Below are 18,695 nucleotides of genomic sequence, written 5' to 3'. Positions count from 1 at the left end.
AGAAGGGCGACACATGAAATGAAGTGAGCATTGCGTGATAAACACCTGCGCTTTTTGTGGGTCCCCACTGAATCTCTCGGGTGCTGCCAAAGGTATAACTGGTGACAAGGAATGTATAACTTGTGTTGTTAGCTTATTTGTGTCTCCCATAGATGTGGTTGGACCCTCCCTTCCAGCAGAGTACGGTTGCCTTATTCTCTGTGCTAGTTCTGCCGTCTCTTTCCTTGAATTCATGACCTCCTGCCTTAGACTTTGATTCTCTTCTTTAACCGCTACCAGTTCCTTTTGTATTGCCTCTAGGACCGACCCTAAGGTCTGCAAATGTATTCCCTCAACCATTTTTCTGTTCGGGTGTACGATTTAGGACGTGGGCACTTCACTCTATCAGAGCTCACCTTCAGCTTCTCGCTCGTTTCTGTAGTCATGCACAGGAACAGAAGTCGCTAACTTCCAAACTCCCACTACCAACCATTCAGCTCCAGAAAGAATACTTGGCGCTAACTGATCAGTGAGGGGGAAGGGGGAAAAGTGGATAAAATAACAAACAATAAGAAGAGACCGGTCCTGAACCTTCTGGTTTTCTGTCTGAGGATCTTCTTCAGCCTTTGATCAGCCTACTGAAGTCTCCTAGGAAAACTAAGATCCTTAAACACCTTGCCTCTCTTCTTGGCCTGACGTAACCTTTTTTCTTGTTAGAATGTGTCTGTTAACATCAGGTGTGGTTTTATTGGCTAACTTCTTTTAACCTTGTCGGTATTTTTTTACATATAGCGATTGTCTACTTAAGTTGTTTCCTTATGCTCTTAATATTTTATTGTTCGCTTTCTCTCCACAGGAATTCTTTGCACAGATATGACTCTGGTAAGTTTTCTCCACAAGTCGTATTTCTCACTCTTTAAACAGTTTTTTTTTTTGATTTTGTGCCTCTTAAAACTTGCTCACAAAAGTCATTAATCTTCTCTTACTTTCTTTACAGGTTCCAGTGTATTTTACAACTGCTGTCAACGGTAAGTTTATCTGCTCTCACGATATCATATTCTTTAACATTTACTTGTCATCTTTTACAATTCCTTAAACTCTCTCTGTAAGTCACTTAGCTCTTTTTTCTGTTTCTTTTCAGGTGCCAAATGAATCACTGCTCGGCTCCGACGTGAAGAGAAATGAAGCTCCGAGCACGGCTCCGGTATTTTCTTCTGCACGGAATTCCGAGTGCTTCTTCTTTCTTTAACTAAATATTTATTGCGGTTCTGTGACTAGGGAAAGGTCGCTAAGGTTAAGGCCCTCATTACTTCGGACTCAAGGGGTTTTAAACTTCAAAACACTACGGGCGCTCTAATTATCAACCTCCTCTGAGAAAACACGTTAGTGAAGTGCGCAATACTTGAGGTGTGCGCGCGTCACATCAGCCCACTCTAGATTTGCAAATCAACTAGACCACTGACCCCAGCACCTTAGCGGCCATCTTGGAGTTGCGGACATGCCACCAACTCGACCACTGATGCCTGGTTTTCGACCCTGGGAACCCTGTGGCCCCGCAAGAGTCTATCTGATCGCGAACCTCTTTGGGACTTAAGCTAGGGATCCTGACAGGTAGCCTGAAATAGATCAAACACAAGGAGATGATGGACGGAGCGCTGAAACTTTTCAGACACTCACCCCCAGTCACAGATTTGGATTGAATCCATCATCGTTCTTTAAACCACCTCAGTTCAGACCCGGCTATATGCAAATCAGTCTTGACCCAGATCTGTGACTGGGGGTGAGTGTCTGAAAAGTTTCAGCGCTCCGTCCATCATTCCTTGTGTTTGCTTTGTTTGCCCTAAGTTGGCAGGGTATGCCCAGACGTGGGTCCCTTGCTCACTTTGTCACTGGATTCAAGTTAGGCTGGCTGATGAGGGGTGTTACCCCGAACCCGGTCCCAGGATGCATGTTTCCGGTCCAGGGAAGAACTGGCTTGACAGTTTGGGCTGGACTGTTCCCATGAGGCACAGGGTCAAGACTGATTTGCATATAGGTGGGTCTGAACTGGGGTGGCGAAGTGAGCTAAAGAATGATGATGGATTCAACCCAGAGATGTGACTGGGGGTGAGTGTCTGAAAAGTTTCAGTGCTCCGTCCATCATCTCCTTGTGTTGGCCAGAAATAAATGTCAACATGGTGTCTGGGTGGCCAGTGAGCAGACTGTTTTTAACTGGTAAAGTGATCTTTGAATGTGAAGTCTGTGTTGAGGGTGAATCCAAGGACTGTTGTGTGGTGTGTTAGTTGGGGGCCACATTTCAACCTGCTTTTGCTTGACCCCATTGGTTAACAAGAGGAATTTAGTCTTTGCCAAGTGAATATTCAGGTAAGGTACTTGAAACCAGTTCCGGATGAGTTTCAGACAGGATTTGAATCATTGGCTGAGAAGATTTTGTGGTAGTCAAAGTCAAAAAGTTTATTGTCAGCAATTTATGTCATAACAATAAAAACATTGACATTTACAGCACATGATATAAACACGGTCACAATTCATATTGACCTAAAATTACCTGAACATAGTCCATAAAATGCTACTCTCTGCGCATCAACCATGGTCTACTTGCTATATATTAATTTTAAGCGTAATTGCAAACAAATGTCCTACAACGCACTATTAAACAAACATGTACCTAGGTGCAAATAGCACAGTTTGGGTCTGCTAGTTACCTACTCAAGGCAAATGTACCTTTTTAGGAAACCTGGCGATTATCTTCTAGTCAACAACTATGAAATGCAGTACAAAATAAAACATGAGCACATGCCTACTGCACAGAATTTACCTAGTATGTTGAAAAACATTGATTTGTCTAAATAATTACAATTTTGATAACCGCCGAATAATTGACCCTTAGATATGGGGCGATAGGAAATGGATACCTATACTTGCATTTAATAAACTGCAAGTGCAAGTTAAAAATGTGTGGTAGTAACTCCAAACTCCCTATCAAGTCAGTAAGATGCTCCAGGTCATCCATTATGCCGCTAGTTCCATTGATGAGCGAGTCAAGCCATGCTCCATTTTACGTGGGGCAGATTTATAAAACGGCAAACAGTACCTTCAGGGCCAAACTGAGAGTGGCAAAAGCAGTTTGCTAGCTGTCAGTTTATTATTTATACCCGCTTCCTTCTCTTCTGTCTATAGTGGATCTTGTGACCTTCTAAGTAAGTCTGGGCGGTGAACTCTGCTCCACTCGTGGAGTTTGCAGAGTTTTCTGCACTGCGCGTTATGCGGAGCTTGCGGAGTTCTGAAAAGCTCCGCTTGGCGTTGTGAAGTTTTTTTCCTCGCTCGCGTTCGGCAACGTCAAGTTGGCGAGCGCAAGAGAGGAAAATCCACCTCCCGGCAACATTTTTCCTTGTTTGCAATCGTCAACATCAAGTTAGCGAGCGAGAGCGTGGAAAATCAACCTCCCGGCTAGATTTCTCTGCACGGGCGGTCAGATTTCTCATTACGAGTGGTCGCGTATGCTCGTGACCGCTCGTGTTGAGAAACCACCAGCGTTGAGAAAGCTGCCGCTTGAGTAAAAATCTACTTGCGCTGTGCATGATGCCGTTCATGATGATTGCACAGTGCGGACAAGCACCTGGCACTAACAATCACCACAAACTGCATTTATCAAAAGAAACTTCGCCACTCCCTGAGCTCCGCATAGCGCGGGTGAGTTCTCTGTGCACTTCGCGAACTCCGCATGTACATACAAAGCTACTGGCTCGTAAATTTCCATACAATCAGTTCTATTACAGAATAGAATTGCTGCTATGCAGCATCACAGATTGAATTATAGAATTAATGGACGTAGGTGGTACCTTTGGATTTTCAGCGAAATATCACTCAACAAAATAAAATGCATAATTGTTTCTGGGCCCCCTAGTGTGCGGTGAAACCATTCGGATTCATCTCCAGAGACATTATCCCATGATTTGGTAAAGGCCAGCAGCTGAAGAGTTCCTAATCTGAACATGAGATATAGAGCCCTTTTCTGGGAGGTAAATTCAGGAATGGCTCCCAATAGGGTTCAGGTTTTACTTTCAGATAATTACTCAGGGGGATACTTTTTCTGGCTTCTTGCTTGGAACACATGCATGCACAATATTTATTTTTGACCATTTCGAGGATTGCCTTATTTATCTGTGCCAGGATATTCCATTGCTCTATGCAACCAATGTATGTAAGGATGTTCTTAACATGCTTAAACCAGGGTAATTAATTCTGATTCTTGCATGGTCGAAGTTCCCGAAGGACCATTTTACATGTTGCAAGAGCTGGATTAGACCACACTCGCACACAGTGTCTTACAGGACAAAATACTATGAAGTCCTCCAGTGTGGTCAACCCCAGCACTGCCCTTAGTGCTGTCATTAGTGTATCAGGATCCACGTTTAATATACATCTCAGATTCAGAAAAACTTTATTCGATTGTAAAAAAACAATCATAAAAGTATACATAGAAGAAAATCATTACAATTCATTGAATAATATTATATAACAAGTCATAAAAAATGAATTAAAAAAATTTCATAATTTCCTAAGGCTGCTAAAAAGAGATACATTTATACAGTTATCCTCTTTCTAATAAGTATCACTTTCTTCAAATACAATGTAATCGTTGCAACACAGAGGTGATTATCCAAACGTTGGATATCATACATAGCCGGGCGGCATTGCCGATGCCCGATCTCCCTTAAAAACGGCAATAAAACAACTCTCCTGATTTGATGATAAAATTTACAAAATAGGACAACATGCATTGTACTTTGGGGGGAAATTTCATCACAGGGGCAGGGAGACAGTACATGAGACCAAACATTAACTATTGGGAAGCTAACCAATCTATGAAACAGTCCAAACCTAAAACGGGTTAATAAAAATCTGTCATAGTTACCCGGAACATGGAGCAAATAGGGTTGAATGTTAAAAGATGTTAAGATTAATTGATGATGTAAGACAGTGGGTTTTAAGGCCTCAGCAGCATTTCCTATTGATTCTAAAAAGATCAGACCCTCTTTTTTGAGCTCCTTCCGTGAAATTGCTGAAATAGTAAGAGGATTTAAAAAATAATCCAATTTACCAATATCAGTTAAAAACTTTCGTACATAGTTCAGCCACGGTATCCTCATGTGTTCATCCAGTTTTAAAACTTCTAACAATATATCTCTATTAAGCTTGGGTTCTTCATTTGTCCACACCCTATGCCATAATAGTACGGGTTCTAACTTAATGAGATCCGATATAAAGGAGAGTCCCAATTCTGCATGGCAATTATAGTTAAAGGAACTCTTAGGGACTGCAAGGATAAATTTCAGGAAGGAGTTCTCAAGCACCTGGAGCTGGGTAGTGTCCACAAAACCCCAAATCCCACTGCCATACATTGCACCAGAGACACATTTGGCCTTATAGATCTTAATTAATTCCGTAGGTTGTCTGGGGCCTAATTTCCTTGAAAAGGATCTGAGGGCAGCGGTCGAACGGTTCATTACTTGTTTTTTTGCTGATATTGCCTCACCCCATGCGTCCTTCCAGGTAAACAAGATACCCAGATAGGAGAATTGCTTGGTACGGATCAACTGCTGACCCTCAATGAAAATGTTATGTTATGTTATGTTAGTGCTATTTGTATTGCGCACGGCTGCTCCAGCGAAGGAGCGTCCCGGCGCACCGACAAGGTGGCGAACACAACACAACTGGGGAACAGAAATAATTATTAAGAAATTGGGGAGTGCAGGATTTAACAAAGCTCAGAAAATAAATGAGTTTTAGCGGCCTTGCGGAAGGAGAGCAGGTCACCAAAGGTCCGGAGTTTCAAAGGGAGAGCGTTCCAGAGTGCGGCTGCCCGCACCTTAAAAGAGCGACCCCCCACCCGACTGAGTTTGAACCGAGGGGCTACCGCTAATTCTTGGTCTAGCGAGCGCAGAGTGCGGCCCGGGATGTAAGGGCGCAAGAGTTGGTGCAGTAAGGGAAGTGATAGGCCCTTCAGAATTTTGAAGGAAAGGCACAAAACTTTAAAGTGGATCCGCTGCCTAACGGGTAACCAATGCAAGGCTCGCAAAGATTGACCGGCCGAGCAAAACCTAGGAAGACCTATGATCGCTCTGGCCGCAGCGTTCTGCACTCTTTGAAGTCGGGTTAACTCAGCCTGGTTTAATCCTATAAAAAGGGAGCTGGCATAGTCCAGCCGTGCCAAAACCGTTGCTTGCACCACCAATTGACGAGTTGCGGCATCGAAGTATTTAAGGGCAGGGCGCAGATTGCGCAGGATGCCGAAGCAGCAAGCCGCCGTCCTTTTGGTGTGGCCAACGAAGTTGAGGGAAGGGTCCAGCCAAACACCAAGGTTTTTGATCTCCGCAACCGGAGTGGGGGTCGGCCCCAACTCAGAGGGCCACCAAGTATCTCCCCATAGGTCCGTCCGCTTCCCAAAGATCATCACCTCCGTTTTTTTGGCGTTTAGTTGGAGACAGTTGGACGTCATCCAACCAGCCACCGCCCTGAGTCCTTCTCTGAATCTTGGGGCATCCACCCCCGAGTCCCCGCTGATCGTGACCGCTAGCTGGGTGTCATCTGCGTACGACACCATGGTCATACCACAGAGCTTCACAACCTCAGCCAGCGGCCTCACGTAGATGTTAAACAACGTGGGGCTCAGTGAGGAACCCTGTGGGACCCCAAGAGACAGACGATGACATTTGGACTGGTAGGGCGGGGACGCCACACAGAAGGAACGATCCCTGAGAAACGAACGGAACCACTGGTGTGCAGTGCCGATCACCCCTATCTCCTCAAGACGTTGCAGGAGAATGTCATGGGAGACCGTGTCAAAGGCGGCGCTTAGGTCTAACAAAACAAGCGCCGCCGTTTGACCTGCATCCAGAACTACCCGAAGGTGCTCGACCATAGATAACAGTGCTGTCTCCGTACTGTGGCCAGCCCGAAAACCATTCTGGGTGTCGTCCAGAATGTTGGCACGCAACAGATGACCAGAGAGGGCGGTGTTGACATGCGCCTCCGCGAGTTTGGCTGGCCACGGGAGAAGTGAAATCGGGCGGTAGTTCTCCGATTTTGTAGGGTCGAGAGATGGTTTTTTCAAAATGGGCATTACTACCGCATGCTTCCATTTCAAAGGCACTTGGCCTGATGATAGCGACGTGTTGATTAAGTCGCAAACCGGGCGAGCAAAAACCTGGTCTCTGAACATAGGTGGCTTGAGCGGGTCGTCCGGCGACCCCGACTTAACTCGGAGAGCCAAGGCCGTGTAAGACTCCAAAGAGAGAGAGGGGAGAGAGTCTAGCACCACCTGATCCAACCGGATGGGAGGCCCCATACTGGTTTGTGCAGTGGAGGAGGGGAAGGCCCTATATATGGTCTGGACCTTCTCCAGGAAGAAAGCCGCCAGCGCTTCACAATGAGTATTGGAGCTGATGGAGTTACCGGCCGGCTTCCTTGCCACAAGGTCTTTAAGGGCCTTAAAGATGGTTTTAACAGGATTCCCACTATTGCGAAACTCCAGAGCGTAGTATTCAGCCCGGGTTCTACAAACCGCGCGGTGATAAGACTTGACCGCAGCCATATACAGGGTTTTTTTGCTGCTGTCATACCTCTTCCTCCAGTCTCTCTCTGTACGTCTGCAGACACTTTTCAGAGCCCTCAGATTGCCATCATACCAGGGACTGGGGGCGCGGGAGCCACACTTACTGGAAACCATCGGGATAAGGGAGTCGAGGGCCCTGGTTACCCATCCGCAGAAATGGTCATAACCAGACTCCACGTTCTCCACTGCACCCAGCGGGTCGTCAGTGAGAAGGCGGTGGAGATCTTCCGCCTTTAATTTGCTCCAGCGCCGTCTGGGCATGGCTCGCAGTGGCACCTTAAGTGGGGCTTCATCAAGACTACAGTGAATGGTCACGAGTGAGTGGTCTGACCAGGTCAGGGGGAGGGGGGGGGCCACTGTAACCCCTTCTAAGTTAGAAAAAAAGGGGTCCAGAGTGTGGCCACCACTATGAGTGGGGTCCGAGACCAGCTGGAACAATTGAAGGGCCTCAAGGTCCGCCACCATCCCTCCCACAGAAGAAAGACACAAAGTGTCAAAATGGAGATTCAAATCACCAATGATAGAAAAATTGGCAGACCCTACTGCTAGTGAACTAACCGCCTCAGGGAGAGCCTCTCGAAATGCCACTGAGCTACCAGGTGGACGGTAAATCAGCAATCCTGACAAGGTAAAATGCGGAGTAACCGCAACCTTGAACAGGGCGCTTTCGCAGCCCGTGATGTTCTGCACACTCCAGGCGCAAGAATAGCACGATTTAACAGCAAGAGCGACGCCACCCCCTCTCGAAGAGCGGTTGAGCGTGTAGATGGAATACTCAACGGGGAACGCCAGATTCAATACCGTAGAATCGGTGTCTTGCAGCCATGTCTCTGTCAGACAAAAGATGTCAGGGGGGTCATTGTCCACAAGATCAGCAATATCCTGATAATGCTTGACCGCCGATCTGACGTTTAAATTCCAGATGGTGAGATGTCGCGAAGAGACCTTACTGCTTATGGCAGGCTGCACTATACAAGACCCCAAACAGGAAGGGGCTTCGAGTAGCCAGCCGCCACAAGCACAGCGATGGGGGCCACACAAAGGGTCACCGCGGACTTCGGCGCAGGGAGGCAGACAGGTATTAAATGCCAGGAGACTCTCCCTGGTATACATAAGCATGGTTAGAGATGCACCTGATGTAAATATCGCCGCGAAGCCAGCGCAACCGGGCGCGGACGGACGCAGACGGGCAGGACTCTGGCACGACTCCGGCCACGCGAGGACGCGCTCGCTGCGCGATCCCGCTGCGCTAGGGGAGGAGCCTTAAATAGGTGTTCCCAGGCGTCACATGTGCATTCAAGCGCTGTCAGCTGGAAAAGCCTCAATCCACTCACCCCACTCCAAGATGTCCGCCAAAAACGAACCAGGCACCCACCCCAAGACCAGACCCGCCAAAACGGCGGTGAAGGGGCACGATTTATGGTGCAGGTAATGGCCTTCTTAGTTTTTATCAACAAAATAGGGGACAGGAGGGTATATTTAGAGAGGTCCAGTGTACATACCCTGAAGACTAGTATTACAAAAAGGGTACAAAGTTCCTCTAGTCAGAAAAAGAGATATTGAGGGGGGGATTGTTAGTAGGTCTGTCATGTGTCACGGAGGGGGGGAAAACCCTTTTAGGAACTAGAGCTCTCACACACCCAGCAAGCTAGGTGTCATGCTTCATCATTTGAGCCTGCCCCTCGTCAGGTCGGCGCTGCAATTCCTGACGGGCTCCCAATAATGGGGCTCTTTAGCGGGGATCTTTTATTCCTGCCGAAGGGTGCTGTGGGGGTAAGGGGCCCTAGAGTGTGTAGATGTAGTGAAAGTGTTTAAAATAGGTACTGTTGGTCCACGAATGAAAAATTTATTAAAGTGGTGAACAGCCTAATTAAAACAAATGGAAAATGAGGTGGGTATAGCCACTAGTGGTTTATGTAGCTAGTTGTGTATGCCCTACGCTCAAGGAGATCAACATGTTTCATGCCTAGGTAGCCAAAAATTGGTCACGGCAATTCCTCAGGATCAAAGAAACAAACTATCTACAACAAAGGTGTGTGGATTCTACATACCTAATAGGTGCTTGAAAGTAACCTAAAAAAATAAAAGAGAAAAACAACACATGACAGTATATCACATAATAAAATTGCACTCACAAGATGAAATCATCAAGAGATTAGTGGTAACATACTCCCAAGTGGGTAGTGGAGAAACATGGGGGCGACAACAGTGACTGGACCAAGGGTAGAGACAGGGGAAAGAACCAGGTGAACAACTCACCTAAACTACTGGCAAGGAAATCTTGCAGCAGTGACCGGCGGGTAAAAGGACTCCAACGTGGGTCCTGGAATCAAACCGGAGAATGGGGTTTTTTTTTTATAAAAGGACACAAAAACAAATCTCGTATGGCTGGAGAAGTTGGCTCATATCATGACCCCAACGGGGGTGAGTATGAATCAGGGAGGTGAGGCAGCCTAGTCCTCCGTGGTGTACTACCATGGGCGGTTAGGTGTGCAACCAAGGTGGCCCTCATACCCAGGGGCCACGGCGTATCGCCGCCCAGATGATCAGGGGGGAATGCCATAATCTCATGGACTCCTCGTGAGCACTGCGGGGACCGCCGTAGCCCCTGGCAGCGGAAGGGTCAATGCAAGGACGGTGGCGCCCACGGTGTCACAGGAGTGGAATATGGCGCCAAAAAACCCCCTCCGTAGATGGAGACTCACCTCGATAGGTGTCTGGAATCAGGGAAATACAGGAGCGTGTTGAACTCACCTGCGTCGGTAGACGCGTATGCACGATGACCTACCCCTGCCGCCGGAACTGGGATGGGTGCAGGAGTCATCGGAGGTGGACCAGATAAGGAAGCTGCAAGCCGGATGACGCAACACGTGACCGCAGGAGCCGTTCTCCATAGGGGGAGGAGTAGCGGTCCGTGCGGCCATCTTGGAACGGTCAGGAGATCCATCTACTAGCATCCGGGAAACGTCCCCATAGGTGGAGGGGTAGTGGTCCGGGTAGTTATGTGAAATAAAATAAAAAGGACCTGACAACATCCGGGAGACATTGCAAAGTTGCCATGGACCCGGGTTGAATAGTAATGGAGACTTAAAAAGGTGGCAATCATGGCGGCCATGATGGATAGGGAAGGTCTGGTCTACATAGGGGGGATGCCAAAAGTGCATCTGTATAAACAAACCAGAACGGCTTTCGTCCGCTTGAGCAAAACAAGGATAAATGGGTTAATAAAACAAAAGTTAAAAAGGAGGGTGCAAGTGAGAATGCCTGCGAAATACAATGGGGTCAAAACCGGAAAAACTCTATAAAAATATGATGTCACTGTGAAGTATAGTAAAGTCACAGAAAAGTAAGACCGGGAGTGGTAAGCGGCAAGGGTCACAGGACATGGCTGAACGATTGTGTGAGATGACAGTCACACAAAGGAAATCTGGAGTGGAAGACTCGAGTGACATCAGGAAGTATCTCAACCAGTGAGCGCAGACCATGGAATGTCATAATTTAAGCTGGTCAAGTGTGATGATAATCTAAGGACCCATCTCTGTTCTAGCCTAAACAATGCATTCTGAGAGATCTGGGGGTGCGCTTCTAAAACCACCCAGCTGATGGCATCAGTGTGATGTTGCATTTCTTTGAAGTGCGTGTAGAGTTTCGTTGTATCCCTCTGACAACGTATATTACTCCTGTGTTCCGCCATCCTAGTCTTAACCATGCGGGTAGTCATGCCTATATAGACTAAATCACAGGGGCATTTGATCATGTAGACACAATTTTTAGTGTTACAATTAGTATGTCTGGTAAGTGTCCAGTGGAAATCATTCTTGAAAGTAATGTCTTTGCAGGTGATCGTCAGGTTACAAACTACACAGGAACCACAAGGGAAGTGGCCTCTGACTGGGGGTAAGTCCCACATTGTCCTTTGTGAAGCGGTCGTGTTTAATCTAGGTCTGGTATGGACCAATAGGTCCTTTATGTTCTGTGTACGTTTATAGGGAAACCTAGGTTTGGGTATGTTAAGATTGCCCGTCTCTAGAATACTCCAGTTTCTCAAGATGATCTTCCTGATCCTGGTGGAATCAGGTGTAAAAGAGGTAACACAGGTCAAGATGTCGGTTGCAGGTTTGGTGCATGTTTCCAAAAGAGCCTCACGTGGGTTATTCTTAGCCCTTTTCATGGAGTTATGGACATTTCTAGTGGGATACCCCCTAGCCGTCAGGTTGGTAGATAACACCCTGGCCTCTGTGTTGTAGTCAGATACCCTAGTGCAGTTGATAGAGATCAGGGTGTATATAATATCCCTACTTCCACGGATAGAGTAATCTCACAGTTGCACGCACATACATTCTTCATACACTAGGGCCCATTTCACTAACATACGCTCAAATACTCTACCAGCAATAACCTGTGGAAAGAAAAACTCCTAAACACCCTGCATCTATATCGGGGTCGATAAGATCTGGTTATTGAGACTGCCCTTAAACATAATCTAAACAATCTATACAATAATAATCAAAATAGGATACTCAATAATTGACAAGAAATAATAACCAACACCATATTCAAAGTCATATTGCTTTATCTAAAATTAGTCAAAGGAAATCAATCAGAATAAATCATTTTTCTCATAGTTACCTATTCTAGCTAAATGTCAGAACGGGTCAGGACAAGTCTCTCGGTAAAGTCTCTCAAGACGAAGTCCTCTCAGCAACGATCCTCACCAACGCAGATTCGGAACGCGGCAAAGGCAAATGGCAAGTGGCAAAGCCCTCTCTAGGCTAACAATTCTTATAGCAAGTCGAACAAAGAAAAACATAATTTGTAATTAACTTCTTCCGTCAAACCTCTGAGCAAAGCGAGAAGGAAAGGATGTAGCATCGCTACATTTAAAAATCTCCGCTCAGGAAAAATCACAAAATAAACATAACGGAACAGGAACCAAAAAATACATTTGTATCTTATAACTTCCACGTCTCCTCGGCAATGAGATCACAGTTCAGAGTCTTTCTTTAAAGCTCCTTTGTTTCCCAAAGCTGCCAAGGACGCTTCATTTCATTTGGAGATCGCCCAAAACTGCTGCTGTCCTCACGGAAAATTTCAATCAGGCAAAGCAAGGACTGTGGTCAGCTGACTTCAGGACCATATTCAGCAAGGCTCTCTCTCGTCACAAATTCTACTCGAGGCCAGGCTTTACGTATCGGCCATCTTTGTTTAGGCCACAATAGGCCACAATAGACCATCTTAATTAAAAGAGACAAAAACAACGTTACCACAGCATAGTGATTGAACAGTGTTAACCCCACTAATACCCTTATGTGTATGCAATTATCTAGCTCTTGCAACATAGAAAAGCATTAATTCGAAAAGCGTTTCGTGCTTAAAAATAAACAGCACTCAGCAACGTTTAAACATGAAAACATGCACATTATTGTTAAATAGCACACTTATGCATTCCCACGTGTAATTCTCTCTTGTTAAAACAAACGAGTTGATTAGTAAGTATAAACACTTACACAAGACAAATAATTAATAATTAATAATTAGTAAATTAATATAACAAATAGACATACCAGAGCTTCAAAACCCAGTTATTTTCAAACTGAAAACTCTGCTCTAGCAATCCCCCCTTTGGTGATTTTATCACCAAATAAACCCCCCAAAAAAATTAGTGAAAATGTAGTCCCATTTTAGGAGAAATCGGAAATGTCTTTTTCTCATTACACAACACTACACACCAGTCACTCTTTCATCATCCCTCTTTGTTTCCAAATAAACACTCTCCCTCAATTCTTCTAATTCAATTTCTTGTGGTTCTCTTTTCAACCTTTTGTTTTTCTTCTCTTTATCCAATTTCTTCCCTCCCCTGTTTTTACAACACACACACACACACTAATCTCAGTATCAATAAAGCAATAATTATGCAAGTTAAAGGAAACAATATTCTACCTATAATAGTACTACCTATTTTTGCAATAAAATCTTTAACAGCTATCACTTTATTAGCTATTTTAGTCCATAAACTCTCAGCTTCAAGTGGTACTAATTCTACATGCAAATCAGTAATATTTTTGATATAGACCTTCAGGTCTTTGCTTTCATCTGGAATGTAAGTGCAACAATGTTGAACTTTCAGCATTCCGCAAACTCCACCCTCCTTGGCCAATAAAATATCAAGGGCAAGTCGATTTTGCATTGACATGGCACGTACGGCACTTAATTCCGTATTCACTAAAAGAAACCCCCCAGCGGTATTTATCGATAAGCGATCCACCACTGTTGACAGTTTCCGAATTCCATAAGCATTTAAAGAAATTCCCACTGCTGGAATTAAAACCCCAAAAATATCACCCACAATTTCAGACCAGGTTTCTCTCTTGAAACGCATTAGTAAATTAATATGTTCTACATCTGTTATTTTATCTATATGAAAAATCTTTGGAAAGACCAAACCCACATAACACGTGCCATACCAATGGTCAGGCAACTTGTAATAAGCCTTGTTCCCACAAACATAATACACTCCTGGGAAAACTGTATCTTCTCCACCTCTGAAACCCCAACCTGTTGCAATGAAGTATGTATCATGGCACTCACTAGTCCCAACAAAATATGTATCATATTGGGATTTCCTTCTTGTAATGCATAGTTTACCCTTTTGTGGTACATCTAGAGCTAAAGTTGGACTAGCCCCATTTCTCAATTCTTTTCCCATCTCAATGTCCCAAATTGTTTCACTCATTTCATATTTCCCTGCTTTCCCATGCATGTTCAATCTCCTTTCCTCTACCATATCCAGGAAAGCTTTCTCCTCTTCTTTCAGACTGCAAGTTAAATTATTCTTAAAAATGTAATCTAATGTTAATCCTTTTTCTTCAATAAAAATTTCACCAAAAGTGTTAGCTTCTTTAGCTGGATTCAGCTCTTTGTTCATTGGCAAATGCCCAAAAATACTATCTCTGTTAGACATCTTATAATCTACTTTCCCTAACAAATAAAAAACACTACTTAATATACTACATGAAATACCATATGTAGCTGGCAAATGATGATAAGTAACACCCTCTGAAACAGATGCAGGTAATTGCATACAAACGTAGCAATCCCTTACTTCCATTGTTTTCACATATTCGTACAACAACTTCGAAAAAACATTACTAGAAAAATTATTTATTGACCTATCTTTGTGTATGTAAGTATTACTAATTCTATTCAAAACTATTTTCTGCGAATTCTTCTCTATATCTGTCATATTTTCTGTATGCATCTCAAATGTAACTTTAAAAGTAACTAATAAAACTAAAACTCCCCATAGTAGCATTAATAATCCAGTACAGCAGCAGCACATTCTACACCATCTTTTAAAGAAGGCACATCTACTTTGATTATCCTCTATGTTAGCCATTTTATTACTTTGACCTTGTCTTTTGACTTAGCCTCTACTACTCCACTACTATTATGCTCTGGATTACTTCAGACAACTGAATTTCAGACTTTCTCTTTTCACTTTTCCTCCAAGTGATTTTTCAGTTCACTCAATTTGGATATTCATCAGTTTTCACTCCTTCTTCTTCAGCAACATCAAATTGTATCAGATCATCAACAACATCTTGTGCATCTGACTCTTCTCCAATGTCAGTCAGAATAACTTTTAAGATTCCTTCTTTTTCCTCAACCACTTTTCTCAAGATCCCCTCCGGATTATCTCGAGTCACTGTTTCTTCTTCTCCTTCTTCAGACAGTGCCACATAAGACCATTCCGGTGATCTGTACTTTTGGTTGGGTCTTCTTATTCTTTTTATTTCCTCAGGTTCTCCTGATTCTTCTTGCTCCTTTCTTTTTACTTCATTTTGACTCGATACTTCATTCACTTGTTCAGCATTTGATGTATTTGTTCTTATTACTCTGTATCTCAATCTCTTTACTCTGTTGTTAGGCCAACGATCTCCTTTTATCACCTTTTTCGGCCTAATTTCTTTATTGTTTCTTTCTCCAATCCAAGTTCTCTTTCTCAGAACTCGACCCTCTGTTTGTTCATTCTCATTCTCATCCAATTCTGTTTCAAGTGCCTTCTGTTTTCGTTTTCTAGCAGTTTTCTTTTCCTCCACAGTTTCTTTCACCACTATTTGAGACTTCCCTACTCCTGTCCCTCCTCGGGTCTCCGACATGCAATCTTCTTGCTGTCTACTTGTCCCTTCACCTAGCTTATTAGAAGAGTTCCCTACACCTCCTCGGGGGTCTTCCGTAATCTGTCCCTCTCTATCTTCTTCTGACCCTGCTTCTTCAAGTATGATCTCAAGTGGTTCTTCAGTCTCCTCCTCTTCTGATTCAGGAGTAATCTCTGTGGAATTGCTCTTTTCTTTTCTTTTTTCTTCTCTGCTTTTTGAAATTTCCGGCTCTCTTACAGAATCTGATCTCCTTTCTGAGACTCCCAATGGTTCTCTTGGAGTTTTTTCTGCTTCTTTTCTCACTGGTTCTGGGTCTTCATCATCACTGGAATCTGATTCTTCAAAATACTCTTTACCAGTTCCCTCTTTTGGGTTTGGAACTCTCAGAGTATGACTCGCATGCACCCAGTTTTTCACACCAGCACACTTTACTGCAGTTGTCGTTGTTAGAATGACTTGTCTCGGTCTTCCCCACCTTGGAACTAAGCAATTTCTTCTTCTGTGCACCTTAATCCTCACCCAGTCTCCTGGACTCAGATCATGAGCTTGCTTCTTCTCAAGTGTGGTAGCTTCTTCTCCAACCTGGTGAAACACAGAATGAACTGCGTCAGCCAGGCCTTTACAGTAATCCAAAATCATGTCATCAGTTATTGTCATCAACTTATTGACAGGTACAAATGCATGGCGCATTGCACGTCCCATGATTATCTCGTGCGGACTTAAACCAGTAGTTCTATCTGGAGTAGATCTAATAGTCATTAGCACTAGAGGCAAGACGTCCGGCCATTTCATGCCAGTGGCTAAGCACATTTTACCAATCCTGTTCTTGATTGTGCCGTTTATCTGCTCAACCACACCAGAAGCCTCTGGTCTGTATGCACAATGTAGCTTCTGCTGTATGCTCAATGCTTCACAAATCAAACTCATGAGTTCATTATAGAAGTGTCCACCTCTATCAGACTCAATCGTCACTGGAAACCCGTACCTAGGAATCAACTCCCTTAACAGTAATTTTGCCACTGTCACTCCATCATTTCTCCTAGTCGGATAGGCCTCAACCCATCTTGAAAACAAACAGACTACAACTAGTACATATCTCAGTCTGTTCACTTGGGGCATTTCAATGAAATCAATCTGCATTCTTGTAAAAGGACCTCCTTCTCTGCCTATTGTTCCCACACTCACCACTGTCTTTTTCCCAGTGTTAAATTGCTGACAAATCAAACACCTTTGACAGATGCTCTCTGCAATTGTCCTGAACTTTGCATTGTACCAGGTCTGCTTGAACGACCTTATCATCGCATCCCTCCCCAAATGTCCCTGGCCATGATACATCCTTGCCATTGACGACAAAATGGAGTTGGGCATTACTGGTCTGCCATCCCTATAGACCCAAACATGGTCTTTTTCTCTTGGGGCACATCCTGCCTTAATCCAATCTTTTTTCTCTTCCTCTCCTGCCTCATCCTGCAACTGCTTCACTTCATCCCATGTCTCTAAGGCATTAGTAAACATCACAGAGCAAAAAGACATTTCCCCCTCTCGTTCCCTATTAATTGACTGATTCGATTTTGCACAGTATTGAGCAATGTCATTTGCATACCGGTTTCCAACCGTGATAAAATCCTCCCCTTGTCCATGGGCAGCACACTTTACAACTGCTAACTCCTTAGGCAGCTGTATCACCTCAAGTAATTTCCCAATTGCTTCAGCATTCTTTATTGGAGTTCCACTCGATGTCAAGAAACCTCTTTGTAGCCAAAGCTGGCCAAAATCATGCACCACTCCAAATCCATACTGACTATCAGTCATCACAGTCGTCCTCAAATCTTTCCCAATTTCACAAGCTCTTGTCAATGCCACCAATTCAGCAACCTGTGCAGATTTCACTCCTTTCAATGGTGATGCTTCCATAACCTCTGAAACTTTGCACACCGCATATGCTGCACATAGCACACCATCATCATTTCTCAGGCATGAACCATCCACAAACAACACATGATCACTTTCATGTAAGGGAAGATCCCTTATGTCTGGTCTCGGTTTTGTACAGTACTCAAGCACATCCAAACAATCATGATCATCTTCTGTTTTCACACCCACATTTTCAATATCCGGCAAAAGTGTCGCTGGATTCACATTTACACATCTCTCAAGAGTCACATTTGATGCTCCTAGAATCACTTTCTCATATTTAGTCAACCGACTATGTGACATGTACTGAGTTCTGCTTCTTGTCAAAAGAATTGCCACATTGTGAGGTACAAATACCCTTACAGGATATCCCATTATGATTCCCTCACTCTGTTCCAGACTCCTGCATGTTGCAGCCACAGATTTTAGACAACCTGGTAAACCCACAGCTACAGGGTCAAGTGTCGATGAGAAGTACGCAATAGGCCTTCTCAGTTTTTAAATATTTTGCTGTTCCTGTGTTTACGTCTTCCTTCCTGGTTGTCCGCCTACCTCGCCGCCCTCCGCTCTCCCTTCCCGCCACCGCCGCTTGTCCCCGCCCCTTTTTTCTCTTCTGTAACCCTCCCCGCTCCCGCCTCCCAGCTGCTCCGCCCACCCGCGCACTTCGCCTTAAATGGCGACCGTGCAAACGCGCAGCGGTCACGCGCAGCGGGCGCGCCGATTGTGCGCCGAAGGCGCGCCAAAGGTAAGCCCGTCTGCGCCCGTCCGCGACTGGATCGCGACCAGCGCCAGGACCCCTGGCCCCCGAAGACCCCGACCGACCCGCCTGACGTACTCCGCCGCCACCCTCATCGCACTCAACACCGGCCGACTCCCAGAATGCCATCAAGCCACACCACGACGCACCCACGGACCCTTCAGCTGCCACGCCTGCAAGTTCACCTGCATCCGGACCTGCCTCGCTCCAGCACCCGCTAAGTCGAACACCAGCAGCACCCACCTCAAGTGCATCCTGCTCAACACCC

The sequence above is a fragment of the Triturus cristatus genome, chromosome 8, assembly GCF_964204655.1.
Source record: "Triturus cristatus chromosome 8, aTriCri1.1, whole genome shotgun sequence".
Taxonomy (NCBI): Eukaryota; Metazoa; Chordata; class Amphibia; order Caudata; family Salamandridae; genus Triturus; species Triturus cristatus.
The sequence above is the reverse complement of the archived record's forward strand: the minus strand, read 5'-3'. Positions refer to the sequence as shown.